We start from the raw sequence: 27,091 nt of genomic DNA, 5'->3' as shown, positions 1-27,091 counted from the left end.
CTGCACTAGTTAGGCCTCAGCTGGAGTACTGTGTCCAGTTCTAGGCGCCACATTTCAAGAAAGATGTGGAGAAATTGGAAAGGGTACAGAGAAGAACGACAAGAATGATTAAAGGTCTAGAGAACATGACCTATGAAGCCAGGCTTCATGAACTGGGCTTGTTTAGTTTGGAAAAAAGAAGATTAAGGGGGGACATGATAGCGGTTTTCAAATATCTAAAAGGGTGTCACAAGGAGGAAGGAGAAAATTTGTTCCTCTTGGTTTCTGAGGACAGGACAAGGAGTAATGGGCTTAAAGTGAAGCAAGGGAGGTTTAGATTGGACATTAGGAAAAAATTCCTAACTGTCAGGGTGGTCAAATATTGGAATAAATTGCCAAGGGAGGTGGTGGAATCTCCCTCTCTGGAAATATTTAAGAACAGGTCAGGGATGGTGTAGACAGAGCTTGGTCCTGCCTTGAGGGCGGGGGGCTGGACTCGATGACCTCTTGAGGTCCCTTCCAGTGCTATGATTCTATGATTCTATGTCCTGGCCTGTGCCTGGTCTCTCCATGGTCCCACCAGCCTTGGGTCCTGCCCTCCAGATGGCCCTGCTGTGGTCCTGCTGGCCCCAAAGGCAAGAAACCCTTAGGATCCTGTCACCAGCCATCTCTGTGGGATCTGTAGCCCATCATCCGTGGGGTTCAGGCTACCATCCCTGGAGGCTGCGCTGTCAGTCCATGTCCTGCCACTGGCCTGGGGCCCGAGATCCACCTTAAGCTGTAGCTGGGTTGTCAACTCTCCCAGATCTGATACCATTAGTGGCAATGGCATGCAGTCCATCCAGGAGAGTTGGCAACTGTAGGTGTGACCCCAAGCTAGGGCAGTAAGGGATGCAAAAATGTTTGGAGGGAGCACAGCTCAGCACCTCACCTTGAAAATAGTTTCACTGCCACTGCCGACATGGTTAAAACCAATAGTTTTGCTAAATAGATGCCAGAAGCTCTGTGGGTGTGTGTCCACTTTTTTTTTTTTCATTAAATCAATAAGACTCTGCCTACTGATGTGTAAAACGTTCCCTGACATTTTGGATTTAACTTGTGAACACTGAGTCTGTTTATCACTGTCCATCTCAACAGACAAGCTGAGACATACCATTCAGATGACTGTAAAATCTCACTTTCCTTGGCCAACAATATAATAGAGACCTGCAGTAGTGAAGGCCCCATCCCTTCTCCTACCGTGCCCTGCCTGTAGGTCTAAGAAATGGTAACCATGCAGCAAATTGTCCTTAGTTACTGCATTCCTGAGGGAAGATAGATGTTTCCACTCCCTTCCCTTTCTCTTCCCTCACCCCCCATTCCAAGACTTCCAGCCTCAGGCTTTAAGAAATTGAATAACAAGCAGGGCTATATGTGGATGCTGCTTCAACTTAGAAACGGTGTTTTCTGCTTACAGGTGTATGCAAAATTAGGCCCACTCTTATTCCTAGATACAAAATGGTAGATAAAAATTTGAAGCTACTTTACAAAATTAAGTTCTGAGGTTTGTTTTATAATTATGTGGGAGGTGGTGGTGTAATTCTCTGTCACTTAGATTTCAGGTAGAAGAAACACAAAATACAATTTATGCAGAACAAAGCAAACTGGGCCCTCGGTGGAAAAGCCGCAGCGAACACGTTTGACTAGTAGTACTCCATACCTTGCATTAGCTATAAGATCCCTTTTGATTCTGGTATTTGGCCTTGGTTCTTATATTCAAAGCCATCAACCCAGCCATATCAGAGACAACCTCTCTATCCTTGATGCTTCACAACTGCTGAGCAATACTGAGTCAAACCAGTTAGCAAAATACAAAGTTCAAATTCATAATAAATCTCATTCAATGGGGGGGTCAAGGTGGGTGATAGAAATTATCTGTGAATTATCTGTGAATAGAAACCCAAGATAAGATCAATTTTCAAGAATTTAAGAATATAATACTGGAGACTGGTTGATAGGAAAAAAGTCCAGGTGCATTCCAGGATACATATTTATTTGGAATAATAGAGATGAAATTGCTATATATATGAAGAGAATTTGTAAAAGAGACAGCCATGTAATATTATCCCACCCTACAATCAAATATATTAGCCACTTCTTACAGTATTGATCTGGATATTGAAAGATGCTAGTCTAGAGCTTGAGTCTTCCTATTCTAGCCGAGCATGAATACATTTTGATTGACTCAAAATAAATTTCGGGGAATTGTGGGTTTGCAAAACATTCAGGTATGTTGACTTTTCATCACTTTTCAGGGTATGAAAAATGTTCAAAAATCTCAAAAAAATCCCTGTAGGTTGGAAAACATTACGTCTTGACAAACTGTAATGAAAGAGTCTTGCCCAAGGTCATACTTCAGGTCATTTGATGAAATGGGAGCACAATGTGGGTCTCTTGAGAGTGCAAATGGTACACGGTTCATTGGAAACTTTTTGCCTTCTCTGTTTCAGAGTGTCTGCATCATCTAACGGTTCTAGTCACACACCAACCTAGATGTCACTACTTTGTTTCATTTACTAATTGTTGGAATTGGTCCATGGTTGAGTTTAAGGAGTATTATGTTTCATTTAAGGAAGCTGTCACAGTAGCTACTGGAGTCAATAACCACATTATATAAAGTCTCTCTCCCATACTCTTCTGTGTCCAGACTTCTATTACACGGGGGGGGAGGGGGGGGGAGCACTTGATTTATTTTAATAGAGTGAACTTGTCAGATTTTGTGAAATTCTATGTTGATTTCACATATCTGGTCATGGGGCACAGACACATTCACTTGCAAATTTCTATGGTAAATTGATGAAGGAAACAAACTTCTGTTTTTTGTGGAAGAGAAGGCAGGTGTATGGGAGAATGTGTGTGATCTGAGATTGACTTTTAGTTTTCTTCTGGGAATAAATTAAAAGGAGCCTTCAGAAGAAAAGGAACAGTTAAAAAAAAAACCTACACAAACTGAGTGAGAGCTCAGGAAGGCCAGAATCTGAGTATGAATTCATTTGATCATCTTATTACAGAAAAGTGAGAGAGCTGTCCTAAAATCTCACTTACCATAGTGACTATAGTTCCTTGGTAAAATGTTTAACTAGCATTAAATATTCAAGTCCTTCATTTGTGGTAATCAATGGACTAGGTAGATGAATATATTAGCTGGCAAAGAACCACTAAATCACCACTTCAAATAAACAGGAGTTGAATTCTAAAGAAATGCAAAATGGAAGATACAAGGAAGTCAATAATTGCTGCAGATGCTGTCAATAAAACATAGATTGTTTAGGCATGTGTCTGAGCTCTTGACATCTGGTGTCCTGTTACTCTGATCTTACTAAGGGCTTGTCTTCAATGCCAAAAATTGCCTTTTGGTGACAAAATAGTGACAGTGCTTGCACTGCAATGCGACTTTTGTTGGGAAAAACACCCAGTTTTGGGGACAAAAAATTTCCAGTCCTGTAAGCAACTTTTGTCTTTTCCCCTCCTTTTATTGTTGACAAAGAGCCAGCGCGAACTCTGCTATTTGTTTTGCCGAGAGAACTGGCTTCTGCCAGTATCTGACAATGCTTGGCCTGATGGCTGTGCTCAGTGTTTTGGGATCTCTGCCGCTCTGCAAACATGTGCCCTTTCCCTTTCCAAGCTCTGGAAAGTGTCTGACAGTTGAGTGAGCTGCCTGCTCCATTTGGGGAACAAACACAAAGTAAATCATTGGAATGTTTCTGTTTTGCTCTGCTGCAGTGGGAAAGACTGCTGTGCACCATGGAGAGCTCACAGAGCTACAAGGGGATCCCAAGAAGCACAGAGATCAGCTTTGCCTTCCCACCACACTGTACTGTAGGGCTATGTCTACACTATGAGTTTTCTCGGCAAAAAATACGATAATGAGGGACTAATTTGCATGAATCATTATCTCATTTGCATATTTTCTGCCAATCTGTTTTTTGTGCTGGGTTTTTTGTGCAAAAACAAGCTGTATGGATGTTTTCTTTTTGCGCAAATCCCCTTTTTGCACAAGATCCTTATGCCCCGAAAAAGCACTTTTGTCACCAAATCTTCCAAGTGTAGACATAGCCTAAGAATCAAAATCAAATGCATACACATAGACATGATCAGGTAAATTCTAAAAAGATTCTTAACCACTTTTTCCCCCTTACAAACATATCTGAAAATGAGAAAATTATAGATAGGGGCTAGAAATGGGGAAAAAAACCGTGATGGCCAGCTAGATAACTACTTCGCTAGATCAAGATTTTTGTCTACTCTGTATTTTCTTTCTGATGCATTTTTTTGAAGATGATGTACTGAATTGCCATGGAAAATCTTCTTTGCATTGCATCATTGCCTTAGTACAGTATGGTTCTTGGGCAAAGGATTTAGAAATACAACTATTTGGGAATATAAGTGTGGGGAAAAGAAATACAGAATTAGGAGAAACCTGCTTCTGTTCTTGACAAGTGATAGTCACTTTGGATTTTTGGAAGATGTGAACTTTTCCCTTCCTTTAGCCACCAATAGTTGGCTGGGGGTTATTCCAGGGGGTTATTTAAGATCAGTTCTCCGAAATGGGGCACGTAAGAGAACTGATCAGCATTGTTCTTTCTGTGGGCAGAGGAGACATTCTCACTCCCCTTCTTTTATAGGCCAACAGTGTCTTGGAGACCTCCATGACTATTTTGATGCTCTAGAACAGTGTTTCTTAAACTTTTTAAGACCGAGGAACACCAAACAATTGTTTTTTTTCATGAGGAACACCAAAGATTTTTTTTGTTGAGGGGGAAAAAAAAAAGGTCGGGGGAGGGGGGTAGAGTCAGGGAATTCCCTCAGTTATTGAGGGGAAAAAAAACCCTGCCCCTTAAAGGGGGGGCATTTTGAATTCTGTTCTCCACAGCACACCCCCGACTACCTCACGGTGCACCGGTGTGCCACAGAACACAGTTTAAGAAACACTGCTCTAGAAAGCGAAAGACTAGGATGAGGAACAGAATACTGATCCTCCTAAAGAGCAGAGTTCTACCATTTACCATCAGTTTGGCTGTTACTTATTAGGCATCTCATTAAAATTAATAACAAATAAATCAGTAGATTAAAATGATAATGTATGAACCCTGGTAGTTCTTCATGGATAATTGTCTACCCTGTGATGCAACCCATAACCCTCTGTTTCTCTGAAAACCACTGGCTATTGCAAGATGCTGCTAAATGTGACAACAACTAAATAAATTCAAATAAGCAAAGGAGGATTAACTTTATCAGCAACAAACTTCTATGTTTAGCATTGGAGTCTAGCATTGGAGTCTGGCATACTGTTAAATAATCTTTCATAAGTGTCAAGGTTGATGTGCTGTATGCAGAGAAGCCAAGAATCACATACTCAGCAGTTCAGAGGCTAGTGTATCACTTTGAGGCAATACAAAATGATATAAAGCATTTCATTGAATTTAAAGTAGAAAGGAGAGGAGCATATGTTCTAATCCAAACTGAATTCTTTTGCAGTCATTTATTAGTATTGACAGAAATACTTTTCACCTGTTTTCACACACAGCAAATTGTTTTCCAAACATTTTTCTGCCCTGAATGAAGTGCACCATGTATCTGCACTGCTCCCAGAGCAAACCACTGAATGGATTTTGACTCTGTCACAATGTGCTCTCATATTTTCAGAGTATTGTTGTGTGCTGAGGTGTCACTGAGGTGTGGGGAGTCACTGGCCCCTGCATCCTCATCCACAGCCAGATGTGACTCTCAGCCAGCAGATAAAACAGTTCACAGAGACACAGTGTGAACAGACTTCTTAGCACAAGAACCCATATTCCTCAAAAAATGAGGTTTACGGGTTCTTTCAAAAAAGAGTATTTTTAATGAAAAAGCCGTGTCTAGTCAGCATTTTTTGGCGAAAAACCTCTTCTGCAAAAAGGGCCGGCAGAGGATACGCAAATGAAGTGCGAGAATATGCTAATCAGTAGAGCTTGACAATCTATGTAATCTACTCACCCGGGGAGAGTAGATTACAACCCGGAAGAGCTGGGTTCGGGTGATCTGTGCATACGCAGAACAATCTGCGCATACGCAGATCGCCGGACAGCGCAGCTGGCGAGTGGGGCTCACTGTGGCTTGGCGAGCCCTGCTAATCAGCACTTCATTTACATTTCCTCTTTTGAAAGAGGAAAGCAGTCTAGATATATCCACAGAGTTACCGCAGTACAGGACAGTAGAAATCACATGACTTCATGAATACAATCCCCACTTAGTCCCATGAGGTTAGCTCAATGGAATTGGAAAGCCCACTGTAAACAATATAGGAATTAAACATTCAAGTGTAGATGGCTAATATCTTCAGTGTATGACTCACTCTGTAATCATGTCTACATATTTGACAATCTCTAAAGATTGTCATTTACCCACGTGCAGTCAAGCAGCTCAATGTCCATTTTATTTGTAAAGAAAATCAAGAAAATTTCATTTTGAACCCTCAAAATCAATAGAGATTTTTAATACTGCTCTCAAACTGATGATGTGCATTCTCCCACCTTTAAAAAACATTTTCAAAGATCGAATTTTCACATCTGAGAAATTACAAACCATCTGAGTTCTTTGTTTTGACAACATTTCTCTTTGAAGTTAAACAAATCAACCCTGTGAGAGCTACTGTGGCGATTAGACTGAGTCCTCTTTCTGCAAGACAGATTGCACTTAGAGTGCTTTTACCGAATGTTTAGATGAACAAGAAATGTGCTTATGACAAATACATACAGGATTTATATTTCACCTCTCAAATCGTGTCTCTTCAGTTTTAGTTGCCATCATCAATCTATTGCGTTAATGACAATGTATGAATTCAGGGGTAGGAGGAATGCTGGGGATTCAAATAGCTGAGAAAAGTGTTCAAAATTTATCACTTACACCTGTAGGTGAGTAACACGTGGTATTCCTTTTAGGCAAAATGATTACTTGCTGTGTAATGCCTGGTTTTCTTCAGACGGAATCAAACCTGGGTGTTTTATAGCTTAGAACATAAGCCTCTATGGCGGGACTGGGCAAAATATGGCTGGGCTGGGGTGAGTCTGGCCTGACAAGCCACCGGATCTGGCCCGTGGATACAGCGGGAAGCCTCAGGCAGACTCCCTGCTTGCCTCATGTTCCCCCACACCACTCAGAAAAGTCGCTGCCATAGCCATTTCTCTTTCTCAGCTGTGAGCCTGGGGGAAAGAGGAGTGGTGCTTCACATGCTGCTTCCTCCCCTGTCACAATCCCATTGTCTGATTTCTGGCCAATGGGAGCTGCCTCTTTTGAAGAACAGGCAGAAAGCAAAGCAAACCCTAACACCCCAGCCCCCCAGCTTTTATTCACCAAGGGTATGTCTACACTAGCTCATTAATTTGAGCTAGATAGGCATATCAGGCAACCGGAGTTGCAAATGAAGCCCGGGATTTAAATATCCTGGGTTTTATTTGCATATTCCCATCCGACCGCCATTTTAAAATCCCCCTTAGTTCGAACGAACTGCCAGCGGCTATATGCGGCAGTTTAAAGTTAATCCGAACTAAGGACTAACTGTTACTCCTCGTGGACTTAGTTCAGATTAACTTTAAACTGCCGCATGTAGCCACGGGCAGTTCGTTCGAACTAAGGGGGATTTAAAAATGGCGGCCAGACGGGAATATGCAAATAAAGCCTGGGATATTTAAATCCCAGGCTTCATTTGCAACTCCGGTTGCTGATTTGCCTACCTAGATCGAATTAACGAGCTAGTGTAGACATACCCCAACATACATGGCCTCTGTAGCCTGTGTGGGAGTAGGGTAGGTAGACTGGCTGGCTGAGAACCCTACTTGGCTGCTGGCCAGGAGTCACCCAGGTAAGTTTTCCGGCCAAAGCTTGCCTCTGGCACCTCAGCTCCTATACCCCCACCCACTCCTGTCTCCCCATGTGTGAGAGGGAGCCTTGATGTGGCCTCGGATGTGGTCGGGCCAAGCTCCCAGGGTTCCCTTTCTTGGTTTATTCTAGCCATATCGATGCAGTGCCCCCCCGGCATCGGGCAACCAATGGCCCTGTTGTGGCCCCCTTACCAAATGGGCACAGTGACAACCATCCACCCTTGCCCCAGCAGGGCTAACACCCAGTGTCCTCAGTCTGGTCCTTTGTATGGTTATTCCTCCCTCTCTCTCTCTCTCTCTCTCTCTCTCCAAAGTGCTGCCTCCTGTAGCCTGGCTCCCACACCAGCCGGTGCGGGACAGTCTCACCTATCGTTCACCTGTGGGGTAGGAGGACCCGGGCCTGCCCTCACTCATGGGTCTCAGCCCAGGGCCCTAAGGACAGGGTCAGCGTGGTCCCTGCCTGGCTGGTGAGGGATCCTTCCCTCAACTCTCCAACCCACAGGCTTTAGCACAGCCCTTCCCTAGGCCACTTCCTACCCCTACTGCTATTCTCTTATGGCCATACTGGGGCTATGGGTCCATCCTCAGTGCTCCCCGACCTGCCCCCCCATCTCCAGTGCGCTCTCCTCCCTGCTCTTGAGTTCCAGTATGCTTTTCATCCCCCCACCATCTCTGACCCCTCCTCCTGTGTAGTGTGGGGCGCTGTTGATGTGGGCATCACCGCCTTCTATGTCGGGCGGGCCACCGAGCTCTCATTCAACCCTGCCTCCTCCCAGCTGCACCACAACTGCTGAGCAGGTGGCACAACAGATCTGGCACATCTCCCATCAGGCATACTGTGTTGCGATTGGTTCCGAGGCCCACCAGAACACCAGCGCCCCATCACACCATGTCCCCCTCCTGAACTGATACTCCCTCATAGACCCTGAACCCCAACCCCATGCCCAGAGTCACCACTCAAACCCCTGCACTCTAGTTCCCTGATCCAGGTCACAAACCCCTCCCTCCTTCCCTAAGTCATAGCCCAAACTCCTGTACCCCAATCCCCTACCATAAGTCACAAACCAAACCCCTGCACCCTAGTCCAGTGCCCCTGGTCAGAACTGCCTCCTTCACCCAAACTCTAGCATCCCACACCCACTCCAGCATCCCAATCCCTTACCCCAAGTTCCTTTCTGCAGCCAACCTCCATCCCAGACCCTACATCTCTTCCGTTAGTCTCATGGAAGAGTGCAGCTCTTTATCACTTTCCAAAATCTTGGAGTGGGCTCCTAGCTAAAATTATTGCCCATCCCTGCTCTACTGCATGAGCTAGAAGCCTGCTGGCTAGTAGCTTCAAGTGTAGAGCAGAATCAATATTCTCTCTCTGTGTCCTCCGTGTCACCAGTTGCAACTGTGAACGACACCCAGAAAGTGTGTGGGTTACATGTGCATTGTCATAGGAGGGTAAAGCTTGTCATAGTCTCCTTTGGTAGCTCAAAGTGCAGGGTAATCTCTGCACGGTCCTCCTTAAGTGTGGTAGATGGGCTGACAAGAGTAGGGGTTGAGTGGAGCCTTCACTCTTTCCCAGTAGCACAACTGAGCCAGCATGAAGAAGAAGTGATCAGCTACGACTCGGTATGTGTACCAGACCGTTTTCTCCTGGAGCCAGAAGAGAACCAGGAAACAAATTGAGACTGAGTCAAAATAAATTCATTCCTTGGTCTGCTCTGGAAGCAGTGCAGCTACGTGCTGCACTGTACTCAGGGTAGGTAAGATCACACAGTCTAGCCATTGCCAACAAATAGTTCTAAAAAGGAACCGCCTATTGCCATAAATGGACTTTTCCTCAGTCTTGTTTCTTTTAAGAAACGAATAAGTAAAAACCTAAACAAGTGGCTGCATGCCAGGGGTAGGCAATAACATGGCAGCAGTCTGCCAGTGTCAGCCTCTGGTGGGGAACCACCACTGTATTTACCTGCATAGCTGCAGGTCTGGTAATTACTACTCCAGTTGGCCACGGATCACCATTTACAGCCAATGGGGGCAGCAGGAAGTGGTGTGGACTGGGACATTGCTTCCTCCAGCTCCCGTTGGTTGGAAGCGGTGATCTGAGGACAACTCGAGTTGGGATTGCTGGGATCTGTGGCCATGCAGGTAAATCTAGTGGTGGGAACCTGCCAGGAGCTAATCCTGATGGACCAGATCCAGCCTGCAGGCCAGTATTTGCCCATCCTTGGATTAGATGCCCAAAAATGTCCAGTGGATGCAGCTGAGTTAAATCTTTGGGATGAATGGCTTATTCTGGCTTATTCTTCTCATATTGCAGTTTAGGATCAACTAAGTCTACATTGGCATGTTACAGCACTGTAACCTTCTGGCACAAGGATGTGAAAAAATACCCCCTTCCAGCGCAACATGTTACAGCGATAAAAAGTGCCAGTGTGAATCAGGCTACAGCACTGGCAGCTGCAATCCCAGTACTGTTAGTTGCTCTCCTCATGGAGCTGGTTTACACTGAGCGTTGGAAGAGCTCTTTCCTTGCACTCATGCTGGGGCCACACTTTCAGTTTATAGTGTTGCCACGGCTGCACTTCAAACTGTTAAGTGTAGACAAAGCCTGAAAGAGATTGTGACACATTTGCCAAACTGTTCTGCCAGTCCCTTTCAAGCTCGACTCACCAGGGAATGTAAATTCCATTCAGAGAAGCAGGGAGGTCGGGATGCAGATGGATGTCACCATGGCAGTCCCTTTATGCCTAATCTCTCCTTGTCTAGGTGCTCCGTTGGGAGGTGGGAGATCCAGTCCTACTGTGTTGCAATTCCTATGTAACGCATCTCCTGAGACTGTCTAGCTGTATTCCACCTTTACAGAGAATGAAGGTTCAGTCTGCCCTGAGTGTCACATATGCTCTGAGAACTTGTTGGCATTTGTCTCATAATTTATTTATTTTATTATGTTTGTTTCACTTACTTATAACAAAGAAACAAAACCTGTTCCAGGCTTCCTTCTCAGAGCTGAAATCTACCATTCTTACAGTTTTTGAGGGAGATCTATAGGGTCAAATTCTTGGCTTTCCTTTTCCCCCATTTGCTTATAAAATACAATATGAATTAAAATAATTGTGTTGGAAGGGGTGAGTGGGCTAGGAAAGTCTTTAAAGCAAGTTATTCCTGCTCTGTTCAAACTAGGGATTCATCAGATTCCTTTTCCAAGCCAGAGGAATTTAGAATAGAATGGAGACTTCTCTAAATTATTTCAAATCAGACCCCAACGTCATTTGTATCCCACCCCTCGCATACACAGTGCTACTCCAACACTCCTGAAGATTTGACACCTACAGCTGTGTGGCATTACCCCAAGTTGCTGGGAGGGCAATGATTTTTTATAACTTAACATCTGTAACAAAAGCATTAACTATCTAGTGTGCAATTATGTGTACTGTCATGGCAAATAGCATAACAGTGTTGGTTGCATGTAATAACCTGAACTTCTAGATTCAAGAGTTGAGAAACTCAAGGGAGGTTGTATTCTTTTCATTGTACTCTGAATCCCTCTCACAGACCAAAAGAACTTTCTCCATGCTCTCCACTCATCCAATCACTCACAAATCAAGTATGAGCAGGAGTAACAAGATTTATCTACCTCATCTGGTGAGAGGAGAAATGCACTGAAAACTGCGATGCACTCAGATACTGTGATTATTGGGGCACATTAATATCTCAGGGTACAGCTACACTGCAACACTATTTCAAAATAACTAGCGCTATTCCAAAATAACTTAGTCCGTGTCTACACAGCAAGCTGTTATTTTGAAATAGTGTCAAAATACTGTCAAGTTGGAGTTCTTACTCTGACTCCTGTAACCCTCATTGTACGAGGAGTAAGGGAAATCAGGGGAAGAGTGCTCTATTTCGAAATAAGTGCTGTTTAGACGCTCCTTATTTCAAAATCAGATACACAATTGACATAGCTCAATTTGTGTAGCTTATTTTGAGTTAAGCCCTGCAATGTAGATGCACCCTAAGATAGATGTGAATGTGCATTAGCTGGAGTATAGCTTCTTTCTGTTGAGAAATACCAGTCTGCATTAATGTCCAATATACACAAGAATTGCAGACTTCCAGAACTCAGTTGATGCAGAGTTCAGCATAAAGATTTCTGTTGCCAGCTGACATCAAATGGTCTTCAGGCGGTTGTCACAGCTCCCAGTAACCAGCCACCAAAAAGCTGTCTTCACCTGGAAAAATATATTTTATTTTTGTGCAATTAAACAGCAGGTCTGTGACATGAAGCAGTGTCTTCCTTCTTCTTTTTTCTCCTGAAGTGATTTTTTTCCCCTTGAAGCATGTTTTACTCTTCTATATAAAGTACGGATCACTTACAAATGAATGCTTGGTTTCTTGGAAAAGACAGCTGAGAGAACAAAATTCAGGAGGAGTGACTGGGGAGCCATGTTAAAGAATTGTTGCAAAATATAAAAGGAATGACAACTTTGTATCTGCATTCTGCAGCTCCTTGTGGTGATTTTCAGAGAAAGGGATGCAAAAAATTTTGAGCATCTTAAGAACTCAGGCTATGTTATAGTGCATTATATAGTGGCACCTAGGAGAGCATTATGTTTGTTTCACAGTAATTTCATAGATTTGAATTCCAGTGTGTTTCCCACCTGGGTATAAAGTGAGTTTTCGAGTTGATTGGAAGCTATGACTGATATTTATTCTAAAGCAAAATTGCTCAGGGGTTGCTGGTTGTTAGGTGGTAATGTAGTTTAAATGCATTAGATTTTCAAGTGTGGAAATCTGCGTTCGCTGTGGCTTGTGAGGATACAAGTACAATTACTTTAATCACCATCTCAAACATGTGTCTACCAGAGCACGATACAGTTTGGGTTAGAGCAAGGTGAAATATTTGCAGTGAAATTAAAGCACTATAAACTTGTCCCTCTTCCCAGGTTTTGAGTCAGTGTTTATGTAAATGTCGTGCTTTGCATGAAACCATCTACAGAATCAATGCTTCTGTTTTGAACCTGACATTTCTTTTGCTTTGACTACTGCACGCAGCTAATACAGTGAAAGCTTTGTTTTCTAGCATGCAGAGGGAATAGGGGTTGCCAATTAATTGAATGTGCCAGATAACAAAGCTTATTGGTCTGCCCCCTCTACCCCATTGCTGGCAAATCCGGCTCCTGACAGCTCACTGTAGGCTGAGGGGGAAGGAGGCTCCTGCTGATGACATGAGCCAGCAATGCCGGTTCTCAGTCAGCTGAACAGGCAGGAGTCAGGTGTGTGTGCCTCAAGATGTGGCAGTATTGTGGTTGGGGGCAATGCCGGTTAACAAAGTTTTCTGATTAAGAGCATGGGTGGTGTGTATGCTAGGTGAGGGCTTCCCAAGCTTCCAGACTGGCCCTGCCCACACTCTGCCCCAAGAATGCCCACTGGCCATGTACTAGAGGCAGAGTGTTGCTGTCCTTGAGCACCCGCTTTCCCTGTGCTCCGGGGCCAGGGAGGCTGGGGCCACACGCCAACTGCCTCCAGCTCTGCCCTCCCCCACCGCCCATGGTTAACAACAGAGTGCTGGATAATAAAGCTTTCACTATAATATTTTGGTAACACACAAGCCATCATGGCAGGAAGAACGACTAGTTTCCTTCTCGTATTCCACCTTGTGTTTTGTGGCCATGGCTACTGTGCCTCATGACAAGAAGACAGTGTGCGGTGTCAGTTTCTGTCGGCTCATTGCCACGAGGGAGTTCCTTGTGCTGAGAGGATGTGGCTATAATACAAATACAATATGCAGATATGCTCCCACGGTGCTGAACAGCAAACCGAGTAAAATATACAAAGGTCAAAGGAATACTTTCAAACTGAAAGTATCTGTCTGTGTGTTTGGGAACAGACACAAACATGTAGGTTTTAAGTTTTCCCTCTGATTTGTATGTATTGTTCCATAAATAATATGAAACTAACAGTGGGGTCCAGGAACAGTGAGGAAAATTATTTTAAAAAACAGGAGAATGAAAGAATAAATGGAAAGGAGAAATGGACAGAGGCCACTCAACAATGTACTGCACTAGGCAAAATGTCAGTGTGATGCCCCCCTCTTACTGAGATTCTGTGGGGGCACAATCAGCCTTCGGTGGGTATGGTGAAAGGCATCCAAAGGAAAGGGGGCAAAGCCACAACTTGCAGCCACACTCACTAACTCTCTTACTCACCTGTCTGATTAGGTAGCCCAACCACTTGCTCCCTGGCTAGGCAGAATCTGCCTCAGTAGATAATTACCTAATTTTGCCTATAGCTAAAGCAGCTCCTGAATATTTTTAAGGTTTTATAATACTTTGATCATATTTTTTCCTTCATATATTTATTTTCTTTTCCAGACAGGTCCTGAAATTTAACAAAATCATTTTGGGCTCAAATATGTTACCTTTACAAATATCACATTAAGTGGACCCAATTGCAGCCAAATGCTTTTTTCTTAGCAGTGAGCAAAATCACAGTGCTCAGGAGTGAACTTCACTTTAACAAGCTCCTGTATGCTTTTCATCTTCTTCCAGGACACTTAACACAACAATATGGCCTGGAATGGTGAGGGAGTATAATAATCCTAAACTGAAAACAGAAGTGTTTGAGAGGAGGATGGGTAATGGAGGAGGATGTGTCTGTGTTCACAGCAGCACTATCCTGTGAAAGATGGTGGGGGAGAGGCATAGGAGGAGCCTCAATCTTTTGTTTAAAATCTCCCTAAGATATGTTTCACTTCCATCATCTGCTGCTCATCTTATCTAATAAGTAACAAGATCTGCTGCTGTGCAGGAATGCAGAAGTGGGACCAGTCTTAGGATGTGGGTAATCAAGGTGATTATTTTCGGCACACATCTCTGCCGACTTTAACTCAGTGTCTGGGAGTAGGAGGGGCACATTGATTGGTCATTCAACCAGTCAACCTTAGGCAATTTGCTTGGGGAAAAATTTAAAGTTTTCCATCCTAAGCAGCATATGACCTAGAGCAGGACTCAAAGGGGGGGGGAGGGGGATTAAGTTTACGTGCAATGTGAATTGTGGTATTTCTTGACTTAAAGTGCATAACATCTTAACGTAGGCTTGGGGACTTCCTGTGGGATATATCTTAATCTCACATGCACATATACCTCCACACACATGTACAGTTAGATATCTTATTGAAGTTATTAGAGTGCAGTTCAGTGCTCTTTTGAAAGAAGCAATATGAGATAAATAATCAATTAAGGTGATGTTTTCTAATTAGTTTTTGTATCTGATGTGGTGGTTTTGTCATTCTCTTCTCCTCTATACTAAATGTAAATGTATGCTTGAACATAGGCAGCTAGTTTGCCACTCAATCAGCTTTGCCTTATAGTGTTGTGTTAGGGAGAAGTTGTGACTATGGGGGGATCTAAATAAAAATGACACCAATTAATGAAACAGCAAGAGGATTTCTGCTGTTAATACTTGAAAACATGCACTACAAAATGCGTATGAAACATATCAGGCACCAGCATATCTCAAGAGTAAAATTAAATGAGAAGTTCCTTGAGAGTTTTTCTGGTATCTTTTTAAGTACTACAGGTTGGACCTCTGTAGTCCAGCACCCTTGGGACCTGATCAATGCTGAACCAGAGAATTTACTGAACCTTAGGAGGTCAGTATTGTCTAGCCACATTACCAACCCTTCCACTGCTTACTGGGCTTTTAAAAGATGATTGAGGCAAATTAGAGCTGAATGACAGCACAGAACACTGAGAGCCAGGACTCGTGGCTGCAAACAAACTTTATGGGACCATGCAAAACTTGGCCACACCCATGACAAGTGGACATCCAGCTAACTAAAATCATGCTTGACCACTGATGTTGCCAGACCAGATAGTGCTGGGCCAGAGAGGTTCAACCTGTACTCAATGAAGAGTTCACGTAAAGGAGAATTAGTTACAGGAAACCTAGACAAACGCAGGACCCATATGAATGCAAGATCTCAACTTTGATAACTCAGAGCTACTTCAAGAGATTTTCAGTTATTTTTAAACATAGCTGCGTTTAAAGGATGCAACCCTAACATAGATTTTTAAAGGCACAAAGGAAGCTTGGGCATTCAGCATCTATGTCTCTTCAAGTGATATGTTAGGGTAAAATGCTGGCAGCTTCTGATGAAGCAAAGGTTATTTGAATAAACAAGAATCTACACTTCAAATTCCAATAATGAATATATGCACTTCTGGTTATAGCAACTCGGTCACACATCCATAGTGGAACCTGTCTCTGACAAACACTTCGATGCTCTGAAATGGTTTTCTTCTGTGATGTAGTTGTATCATTTAGAGTTTCCATTTGCATGAGTGCAAGATGCCTTTGGTTTTACCACTGATGAGTAACGCATTCGTTCCATACTCATGCCCTTGTGCGGATGGAAACTTCAGATCATGTACCATCCAATGAGTTTGCCCTCCTTTTTCATTTAGAGATAAACAGAGAATACGCTTTCAAATGTTATTCTAAGGTCACAAAACTCTTTAGTGCACCAATTTACATTTGGTTCTCAGGAATGAAAATTAATTCTCAGAATTGTATTCCTTAACAAAGAACACAGACTAATGACACTTGTTATAGTCTGAATCCCAGGAGAAATTCCTCTAATAAATGTTTCAGAATCTGCAGATCAGTTTCAGTAATACTCCAAAACAGTGAAAGGAGGAGTGGATTAAGATCATGCTAGACTGAACTGATTTATAGGAAATCAAAAGAAATTCCTAATTAAAACAATGGGAATCCAAGAGCAAAACCAAATGCATAGTAGAAAATATAACTACAACATGAAAATATGTAATGTCTAGAACTCAAAAGGTGTTAAAGACAGGACTTCAGAACTCATCTCTGAGCTTGATGTGACAGTTTTTATGCAGGAAAATTTCCATCCAAGTCCACACTTGGCTGTTCTTTATAGGACAATTCTTGAAATACAAAGCTGTCATTTAGGCATGTCTGTAAACATACAAATCTTGCAAAGATTTTCATGCTGTAGAAAGTTGTTAGAATGGCAGTTTGTTTTGATTAATCTTAAAATTGTTTTAGATAAAATCATAAATATAAGTTTGCCTTTGCATTAAAGTACTCCCCTAACTTGCAGTTTTATTCAACCCTTCAGGTAGATTAATTTAAATCAAAGCAATTTTAATCATGATTTAAATCAGGAAGCAGTGAACAATGATTGTAATCATTTTTTTGTTTGGACTTTTTAGTTATTTTCCTAAATAAATTTGATTTTTCACTGATGATAAACCATGAAAACATTGATTTGTGTCTAAAGATAACCTTTGCACATTTGGTGTTTCCCTTTGTTAATCAGTAGGATTTATTTATTTAATCTGTTTTATAAATTTATTCTGATTCTTAATTTTTACACTTGTATTATGTTAGAAAATGGTGAATGATGTATTGTTTACTAGACTTTCTTTTATTTGTGATGTGTCTATTTGGTTGTAAATTCAAATTGAATTAAAGTGCACAAAATCATTTATTTTTAGAACCAGTATTAAATATCTATTAAAAATGTCTTGGATACATAAGAAAAAATTATTCAACTTTTGTATTTCAAACTGATTTATCAAACAAATTGTGATTAGTGAAATGAATTGATTGTTTCTGTTAACCATGTACGGAAGTTTTTAAGAACTAATAGCTCTCATTTTCTCACACCTAATTTTAAGTTAATAGATTGGAAGAGGAAAACAGATGTCCCTGATTTTTTAAGCTCTTATTGGGTTTTTTATCTTTGAATGAACTAGCTGAACACACTGAAATAACGCAAGTTTGCAAAAGAAGCTTCTATTGTCAAAATTTGTGTTAGCATTTCAACTGCTTCCAAAGGCTTTAACCATTTACTTCTATCAGGTCCATAATATGACTTTCATTAAAATTTGGCAGAAAACGTGTAATTTTTTTTTGTATTGTATTCAAATAATTTAAATTCACTAAATTTAAATTAACTAAATTCCCATAGTTTGTCAGTTTCAACTAAGCTTATTTAAAAAACTAGACATTTTTATTTATCCTGACCTTTTGCTAGAATCCATATTATTTAACTTATTACTTAGCAAGGTGCTCAGTTTGTTTGGATTCTGATCTATATGGCTGAGTGTAAAGTTACTCTAGATCAGTGACTCTACCATACTTTCAGGAATCTTATTTGTCTTGCATATTTCAAGTTTCATTTCACTAAAAAACCTGCTTGCATATAAAATCAGGCATCAAAATACAAAAGTATCAACATATTATTACTGAAAAATGGCTTCCTTTCTCATTTTTACCATAATTGTAAAATAAATGGAAATATAAATATTGTACTTACATTTCAGTATATAGAGTAGTATAAGCATGTCATTGTATGAAATTTTAGTTTCTACTGATTTCACAGTGCATTTTATGTAGCTCTTTGCAAAACAAGGCAAATATCTAGATGAATTGAAGTGTCCCTTGGAAGAATTTTGTGTACTTTGGGGTACATGTATCCCTGGTTGAGAACTACTGATTTAAATGTGAGACGGTGTAAACAAATTCAGAATTTCCTCCTTTTGGGTATAGGAATACATGGAATTCTACTCAAACCATGAATTCTAAAAGAATTTTATTATTTAACTGCAGATTCTTTAAATGAATGAAAGTCATTGTGAATAAATTGTTCCGTGTACATTCTTTTTTCCATCTCTGGTCATATGCATTCTTCTCAACATCCACGGATAGATTCTGAGATGCTATATATCTCTTGACTGCAGTGGAGTTATGATGACTTTCAAACACTGTCTGAAACAGTGTCAATCGGTCCCCTAGAAATAAAGTATAATTACATGTGCTGTGATAGATATTTGTAAAATGTGTCTATTACATTTCAATACAGAGCAGCAACGTATAATTCCTGCAAATGAAATTACAGCCAGCAAAATTGTTTAATAATCTAGGAAATAATTTAGAGCTTGAACTTGTTTCCAAGGAATTAAATGGGAGATGTCTACCAAAGACTTAATAGGAGCAGGCATACAACACACAGTTGAAAGACATACAATTCCTTGTTTCTTTCTCCTTCAGTATTGTGCCATTACATTAAATAATGCATCCAGGGATACCTGCCAGCCTCTCTGTCCCAAACTTTCATTTAAAAAAAAATAAACAAGCAAAGTTTTCCATATTCAGAGCAAAGTACCAGACTTGGGTTTGAAAATCAATGAAATACAGTGCAGGGAGTGAGGCTGGTGATATCAGAAAGTCCAACTCCATTAATACCGGGCCTTGTGCTAGGGCTCAGTTTGGCCAATAATTATTAGTTTTTGGCTGTCTTGAAAAGTTAAGAGTAAAAAGTGCTCTGTGCTTAGATCGTAGTATTTCTAAAGTACTACCCACCTACATTTTGCATAAACATTCTTTATTTCATATGGCAACTTGAAAAGCAACATTAATAGTTAACATCCAAATTTGTCACCCACTCTATGGCTTTTGATGGCATTGAATGAATCAGTTAGAAGTTCACTAGATGTTCCATGCTTTGCATATCTTCTCTAATGACAAGATTACATACTGGACTGTTCCTCTTCATTTGTATAATAAGTAACTGCAACACTCTAGGTGAGATTCAAATGCAGATTGCTACAATCTATATTTTGTAGCATAGAACAAGCAGATGGTGGTCTCTAGGGGTACGTCTAAACTACATGGCTCCATTGACGGAGCCATGTAGATTAGACACATAGGCAAAGGTAAATGAAGCCGCGATTTAAATGATCGCGGCTTCATTTACATTTACATGGCTGCCGCGCTGAGCCGACAAACAGCCGATCAGCTGTTTGTCCGCTCAGCGCGCTACTCTGGACGCTCCCCTGCCGACGTCAAAGCCCTTTGTGGGCAGCCCCATTATTCCTCGTGGGACGACAAACAGCTGATCAGCTGTTTGTCCGCTCAGCGCGCTACTCTGGACGCTCCCCTGCCGACGTCAAAGCCCTTTGTGGGCAGCCCCATTATTCCTCGTCCCACGAGGAATAATGGGGCTGCCCACAAAGGGCTTTGACGTCGGCAGGGGAGCGTCCAGAGTAGCGCGCTGAGCGGACAAACAGCTGATCAGCTGTTTGTCGTCCCACGAGGAATAATGGGGCTGCCCACAAAGGGCTTTGACGTCGGCAGGGGAGCGTCCAGAGTAGCGCGCTGAGCGGACAAACAGCTGATCGGCTGTTTGTCGGCTCAGCGCGGCAGCCATGTAAATGTAAATGAAGCCGCGATCATTTAAATCGCGGCTTCATTTACCTTTGCCTATGTGTCTAATCTACATGCCTCTGACGACAGAGGCATGTAGTCTAGACACAGCCTAGGATCTGTCATCAAGTCTTGGTGTCACTGTTTTTTCATGGCTTCCAACACTTGTCTTTTGGTGACCATCCTAAAGCAATGAGAATTTCATCTGCTAACCAGAAGTAGGTTCCTGGATTTAAGGTGGAATCTCAGTGTTTTTGAGATTTTCATGAGTGGGCAAGTCTGAGTTCATTGTCATAGAGACATATTTTCCTATTGCTTCTCTTTGGAGGCATTATGGTAAGATCTGCATGAGGATAGAAAGTCAGTCTGTGATGTCAGCAGTCTGACAATTTTCATAGCAGTGTTCAGTTGCTCATTGAGAGGTTTCACGTGCATGCTACCTGTTCATCCTGGCACACAATATCCAGCTGCTGAGAAGATAAAGACCTACAGTGGCTACCCATGAGGTGTGAGCTCTGCTTCCCAACTAGTCTTGGCTAGTGTGTGGGTTACTTTATTCCTAGACTTTATCTCGGCAGCATTCCTCATCAGATGCTGTCAGTATGTGAGGCTATGATCCAGAATCATTCTGAGCTCTTTCTGGAAATTTGTGTGGCTCAGTGTAATGTTGCAGAAAGTGATATTCAGGCACCTCATTGTAATTTGATTGCTCTGGTAGAAAATTGAGACAACTGGGGAGGGTGGTTTGGTCGAAGTTGCCATGACCAATAGTACTCCAGTTTTTTAGATCATCTGTGAGGATGTCTTCAGTGAAAATGATAAGTGCTTCAATGATAAGTGCAAGATCATCCATGTATGCAAATTTCTGTAACTTGGTTAATGACATATCATTGATATAAATATTAAAAAGCAATGGTACAAAGATGGATCCCTGTGGGAGCCCATAGTTCAGTAGTTAATGTCTGCTGGTCTGTTCCATTAATTGTGTGTGAAACTTACTGTTGTTGGCATGACTGTCAATAGGTACAGCGTTGTTCTGGGACACTGTTTTCAACACTTTTTTTTTTGGTTAAGTAGACCACGAAGTTATACAAAAGCTCCTTTTATCAAGCAACTTATTTTTGCTAGTCCTCTAGCTGCATGCTATACTTAGTATATTACAGAAATATTATAAATCCTTTCATTCAAATTGTTTCTGCATCTTTTACTTTCTACTTTTCGTAATGTGTCCATATGTTCAGTTATTTACTGTCATGGGATCCACTCACTGCATGCGGTACCTCCTCCTCGTGGCTCTGAGTAGTAGCTCTTGTGGGGCACTGCTTTGCTTACCTGGTATGTCTGCCCATATTTTTCACTGTGCTCGCTTTCCTTTTTGTGGCTTGGTCCTTTGACCAAGTCGCTAAGGTCCTCCCTTTCTAGGAAATTCAAAAACCTTGCAGACTAGCTGCCTGTCTGGTGTCACCACTATTCTGTGACACTTTCCAATGGCTGGTAGGGGAATCTAGGCCTACCATTTACACTGGGTTCCAGATCAGGGACCATATAAGAAGCAGCAAGTCTATACAATCCTACCCCTTGCTTTGGTTTCCCTAGGTTCCTTCCTATCTATCTGGCTTTCCCCTTTTCCTGGGTTTACCAGCCCAAACTCCTGCCCCCCACCCCACCCCAGGAGTGACTATAGACTGCTTCCCAAAAGCCTCCACCAGCTAACAGCTTCTGGAATTTATATAGCCCTCTCTTATTTTTGCTCAGCTAAGCCCATTTCCAGTTCATGGCCTGGTCTTTGTATCCTTCTTCAGATGCAACCTGGGCAGTTAATTGGCCTCTATAGACACTTCAGTCCCTCTTGGCCTTGTCCTATTGGGTGCGCCCTGCCATCACATTTCACCTAAACCAAAATTTGAGCAGATGGCAATCTGGAACAATTGGCTAACTGCATATCTGGAACTTCTGGGAAGTGGACAGGAGAGTGACCCCTAACCCAAGCTTTGGGGTGTTGGGCCTCCCCAGCTATGAGCTGTGATCTCAAGCAACTGAAAGTCCTCCTAACACTAACAGTGAAGATCTGCGAGTTTTGGCTGACGGAGAATATTTGTGCAGCGGAGGAAGCTGGGTTTTACTGGGATGTCTTGGCAACTGATAAGAGCTTGTTCAGTCCACAGTTAAGTCCAAGCAGCTGAAAGCTTAAGTTCATATAGCCACAAGTAGAATTCTTGAACTTGAATGTAAGCTACCGAGTGCAGTGAGTGCTCGATCTGAGAGTCATATGCCACTGCCGAGAGCTGTTCAAGAGAGAATTATTTCAAGTAGAAGGGAGATATGAATCATATGGTGGAAAAATCCAGTGAAGTACTTGGCCTCGCTTACTTTTTTTAAACACATTTTGTTACTTTGTTCAGTTAACCCTTTGCTCTTCAAATGGTAGGTTTTTAAAATTACATTCATAATTCCAAAACGTATATGGATTAGGAGAAATGCAGGGAAAATAAGGGTAGTTTTTGAACTGGGGAGGGGATGATTGCATTCAGTTGTTTATTCTTGACTCTTGTCATCTCTGGATGTATTTATTTAGTGTGTGTGGCTACTTTCATGTACATTTCCACTGAATACTAACCACTTTTTGCATCTTAGGTAACTTCAGCCCATCATACCTTTGTGTAAATTTAATTTCCAGCATTTCAGTTTAATGTTGTATTTTCTGAAAACATATGAATGCTTCTTCCTAACTTGCTTCCCCCCTTTTTCCTGGGTTTACTCCTCCTCCAAGGAATAACTATCTTGACTCAAGGCAATTTCCATCCAAGACTTGCCCTGAGTAAAAATGAAGGATGTAGAAATCTGGTCCTTGTAATACTTTAGTTTTCAACTTCATAGACAGACATTTGGATACCTGCACATAATAAGTCCTCTATGATATAGTCTCATCCGCCTTCATTGGCAGCACAGTAGGTATTCCATGTGTGCTCATTTAACTGTCTACTTGTCATTGTAATATTTCTTATTTTCTGGTACAGTTTGAATTGCTAACCTGCAGGTACCCTAACTGTTTCATGTTGTTGTAATAATTGTAGATTATATTCTGTTTTGCACTTGCAAATAGCTCTACTCATTCCACCCCGCAGGTAAAAATGATGTAACACACACAAATAATCATAAAACTCAGTATGCGTTATTTTCTGTATTAATTTATTTTTTCAGGTGGTGGTGAATTGAATCAAGACTACGTACCATGCATTGGAGTAAGTGTAGCTTTTATATTTTAATATTTATTGTTGATTCATCTCTTATGGCTTGAATGCTGGTTTCAGAGGGGTAGTTGTATTAGTCTGTTTCAGCAAAAACAATGAGGAGTCTTGTGACCCCTTAAAGACTAACACATTAATTTGGGCATAAGCTTTCATGGATTGGAACCAGTGTTCCCTATAAACTGTGTGGTCACTCAGAAGAGATTCAGATGCTGCCCAGGTGATTTAACAGAGTCCCCCCAATTTTTGTTTTGTTTTGTTCTGCACATGGATGGAGAAGACTAGAGGGTACATTGTCTGGGATCTACTTTGACAAAATGAGTTCCAGCCCATCAAAATGTATGCCTAAATAAATTTGTTATTCTGTAAGATGCCACAGGACTCCTTGTTATTTTATGTGCAGTGTTCCACTATCGTTTCTCAGAATTCAAACTACATGAACTTATTGATGTTAGTTTAATTGGTAGATAAGACCCTCTTCATGGTGGAGAAATTGAGTGCAGATATTTTTGAGCAATATAATTTATATTACAGAAATTAGGATTAGAAAAAAAATCCTTACTATATTCATTTTAATTCCCTGCCTCCCCACATTTTTCCAATAGTAACCTCATTTGAAAATCCAGGGCTGTGTCTACATTGGCATCCCTTTCCGGAAAAGGGATGCTAATGAGACACATCGCAATTGCAAATCCGTGGGGGATTTAAATATCCCCTGCGGCATTTGCATTTACATGGCTGCCACTTTTTTCCGGCTTGGGGATAAGCCGGAGAAAAGCGCCAGTCTAGACGTCATTCTCTGGAAAATAAGCCCTTTTCTGGAGGATCTCTTATTCATACTTTCAAGTAGGAATGAGAAATCCTCCGGAAAAGGGCTTATTTTCCGGAGAATCTCGTCTAGATTGGCGCTTTTCTCCGGCTTATCCCCAAGCCGGAAAAAAGCAGCAGCCATGTAAATACAAATCTGCGGGCAATTTAAATATCCCCCGCGGCATTTGCAATTGCAATGTGTCTCATTAGCATCCCTTTTCCAGAAAGGGATGCCAATGTAGACACAGCCCAGGTGTTTACTTATGCAGGCTATATTTTATTTTTCTTCCCAAGGATCTATCATAACACTTTTTAAACTTGATGATTATTAAAATATTGAGAATGTAGATTAAGACTGTTTATTTTAAGTGACTGACTTTACACTCAAATGACCAATTTTAAAATACTGGGTCTTGAGAAAATTTACGTCACCTGCATTTGAAAATTTACTACAGTAGTTTGAGATGAGATTTTGGCCTCCATGTTTTGTGCTAGGGCGGGCATGCCAGAGCATTGACTGATTTCAATGGTGCAAGGTAAGGCTTTAAATGAGAATTTCATTGTGAAAGAAGCTTGGGGCCTGAATCTCTATTCTCATTCAAATCAAGATTGGTAGCACGAGCTTTACCTATGTTCCCTGTCACTTGTTTTGGATTAGCGATGTTAAAACTGTGATGCTGTTGAATGCTAGCATTTAACTGGCTAACAATTTCACACAACACCTGTCACCATGGGCATGGGGTCCCTCTGCAGAGTCCTGCTGCCCTGCCTATTGGCCCCTAACAAGCCAGGACTTCTCTGGCCCAGCCTAACTGGCTGCGAGTGGAGTTCACCATGAGATGCTGCTTAAAACTTTAACATCCCTATTTTGGATCTGATACAGTATCCCATTATATGTAGTCTGGTTTTCACCTCTAAAATTGTGGTAGCTATTTTAGAGGTAAAAATTGGCTATGTACTAGGTGTACTCATGGTACTAATTATTACAGTCAGTATTTTTGTTGGATCCATACAAGCTTTCTCCAAAAGACATTCTTTTATTCATACTGTGGGGGAGATATATATGAATTCCCCTGTGCTTTTCCTCTAATCTGAGATATGATTACTTTATCTGTACTAGGTGGTTGCAGACAGCACATCATTAAAATATTTATTTTCTTAGTTGTTCTCCTTTTCTAGATTTGAATAATTAAAATGTTTCTCCTGGGCAGCTTGCATCTTGAGTAGAATTCTAATTGAAGAATTTTATATATTTACTTGAATTAGAAAAGAGTACAAATGCCAACTGCATCTAAACAATGGGGTGCTATGAGAAATTGGATTTTTTTTAATTATATGATCAAGTTTGCTCCAGTGAAACATGTCACTTTCTAATTGTCAGAAAGGAAGAGTTTTTAATTTACTTTTCCAACAGGAACAATCTGTTGTTCAGAAATATTGTCCTGTAGTGTGTTTGTGTGTGTGTGTGTGTATGTGTATATATATATATATATATATATATATATATATATAATTCTTAAACTGATGCTGTAGGCCTTCCCCAAATGAAATTCCCATTGCTATCAATTTCTGTGTAAAATGAGGGATAACAATACTAATCTCCTGTTGTAACATGCTTTGAGATCTACCAATGAGAAGCATTTAAGAGCTACGTGGTGGTATTATTACTATAGCTCCTCCTACTAAAAGTCATGGAAATTTTACCTGAATAGGAACAGTAGGATCAAGATCTGTGTTACATGAAAAAGGTGTTCACATTTCTCTAGGTTTACGTTTTGCAATCTGAATCTTCAAAATATCAATTTGATTGAAAAAAAAATTATGCGACTGTAATACAGGCTACTACAGGGTTCGTCTGTATTGCAACACTATTTTGAAAATAATTAGCACTAATTCAAAATAACTTAGTCCATGTCTACACAGCAGGTAGTTATTTCGGAATAGTGTCAAAATACTTTCAAGCTAGAGGACTTCGTGCTCCAACTCCTGTAACCCTCACTGTATGAGGAGTAAAGGAAGTCAGAGGAAGAGTGCTCTATTTCAAAATAAGTCTGTGTAGTCGCTCCCTATTTTGAAATAAGCTATGCAATTGACATAGCTCAATTTGCGTAGCTTATTTCGAGTTAAGCCCTGCAGTGTAGATGCACCCACATGCATCAACAAAACAACTGCCCTATTTAGTTATCTTCTGTTTAGCAATATTATACTAAATATTTTTACACAAATGCTGACTGTTTTCAACTAGCATATGTTTTCCATTTGTTTTAAATGCTTCCTTAACCGCATGTTTTCCCAAATTTAATATATTTGACTAGGAAAGTATTTTAAAAATAAGCATTTAGTCTCCAAGATCATTTGGCAACTGTTGAATATTTGTAGTCTAATTCTTCCATGCAGTCATGCATGATGTATTCCCTTAATGAGGCATCATAACTGTTTTGTGATAGTCATGTATCTTTCTATGGTCCAGTATGTAAGCAAGATGCTCAGCATTAGCTTTTCATTTTCAGAAAAAAGGTCCAAAAAGTAAAGATCTGGAAGTAAATATTTATGAACACACTTACAATGATGTGGAATCTGTTCTTTTATTACCTGTTGAGGTCACTGGAACATCTGCTTGCAGACAGTAATCTTAGAAAGCTTTTAGCTGAAATACTTTGCATTCAACAGCTAAGCTGCCGGTGTAATTTAATTAGAAATATTGCCAGCAAACATACTGTACTATTGTACTTGAGCTTCAGTATTATCATTTTCTGTCTGGAAATGCTGAACATGTTGGACAATAGCTCTAGGATAGGAAACTGTAATTAGTGTACGTAACAATCAGTTATTGAAAAGATCTGAAACTATTTTTCCCCTCAGCATTTATTGGCAAAGTGATAATTCTGGGGTGAAGGACTGGTTGTGACAGTTGAACGTTAATAA

General features: G+C 41.1%; 1 protein-coding gene across 7 annotated transcripts in view; it reads left to right on the top strand.

Annotated features, from left to right (window-relative positions):
• The window catches only part of LOC102454172 (contactin-4), a 749,532-nt gene that overhangs the window by 68,880 nt on the left and 653,561 nt on the right, over positions 1–27,091 (top strand). For all 7 annotated transcript variants that reach the window (XM_075938683.2, XM_075938684.2, XM_075938682.2 and 4 more), the window contains exon 2: positions 23,310–23,350. The gene's annotated coding sequence lies outside the window, so the exon portion shown is untranslated. The remainder of the gene's footprint in view (positions 1–23,309; positions 23,351–27,091) is intronic.

Source organism: Pelodiscus sinensis, chromosome 11 (assembly GCF_052426305.1).
Source record: "Pelodiscus sinensis isolate ZL-2025 chromosome 11, ASM5242630v1, whole genome shotgun sequence".
Taxonomy (NCBI): Eukaryota; Metazoa; Chordata; order Testudines; family Trionychidae; genus Pelodiscus; species Pelodiscus sinensis.
This window is presented reverse-complemented; position numbering and strand designations above follow the sequence as displayed.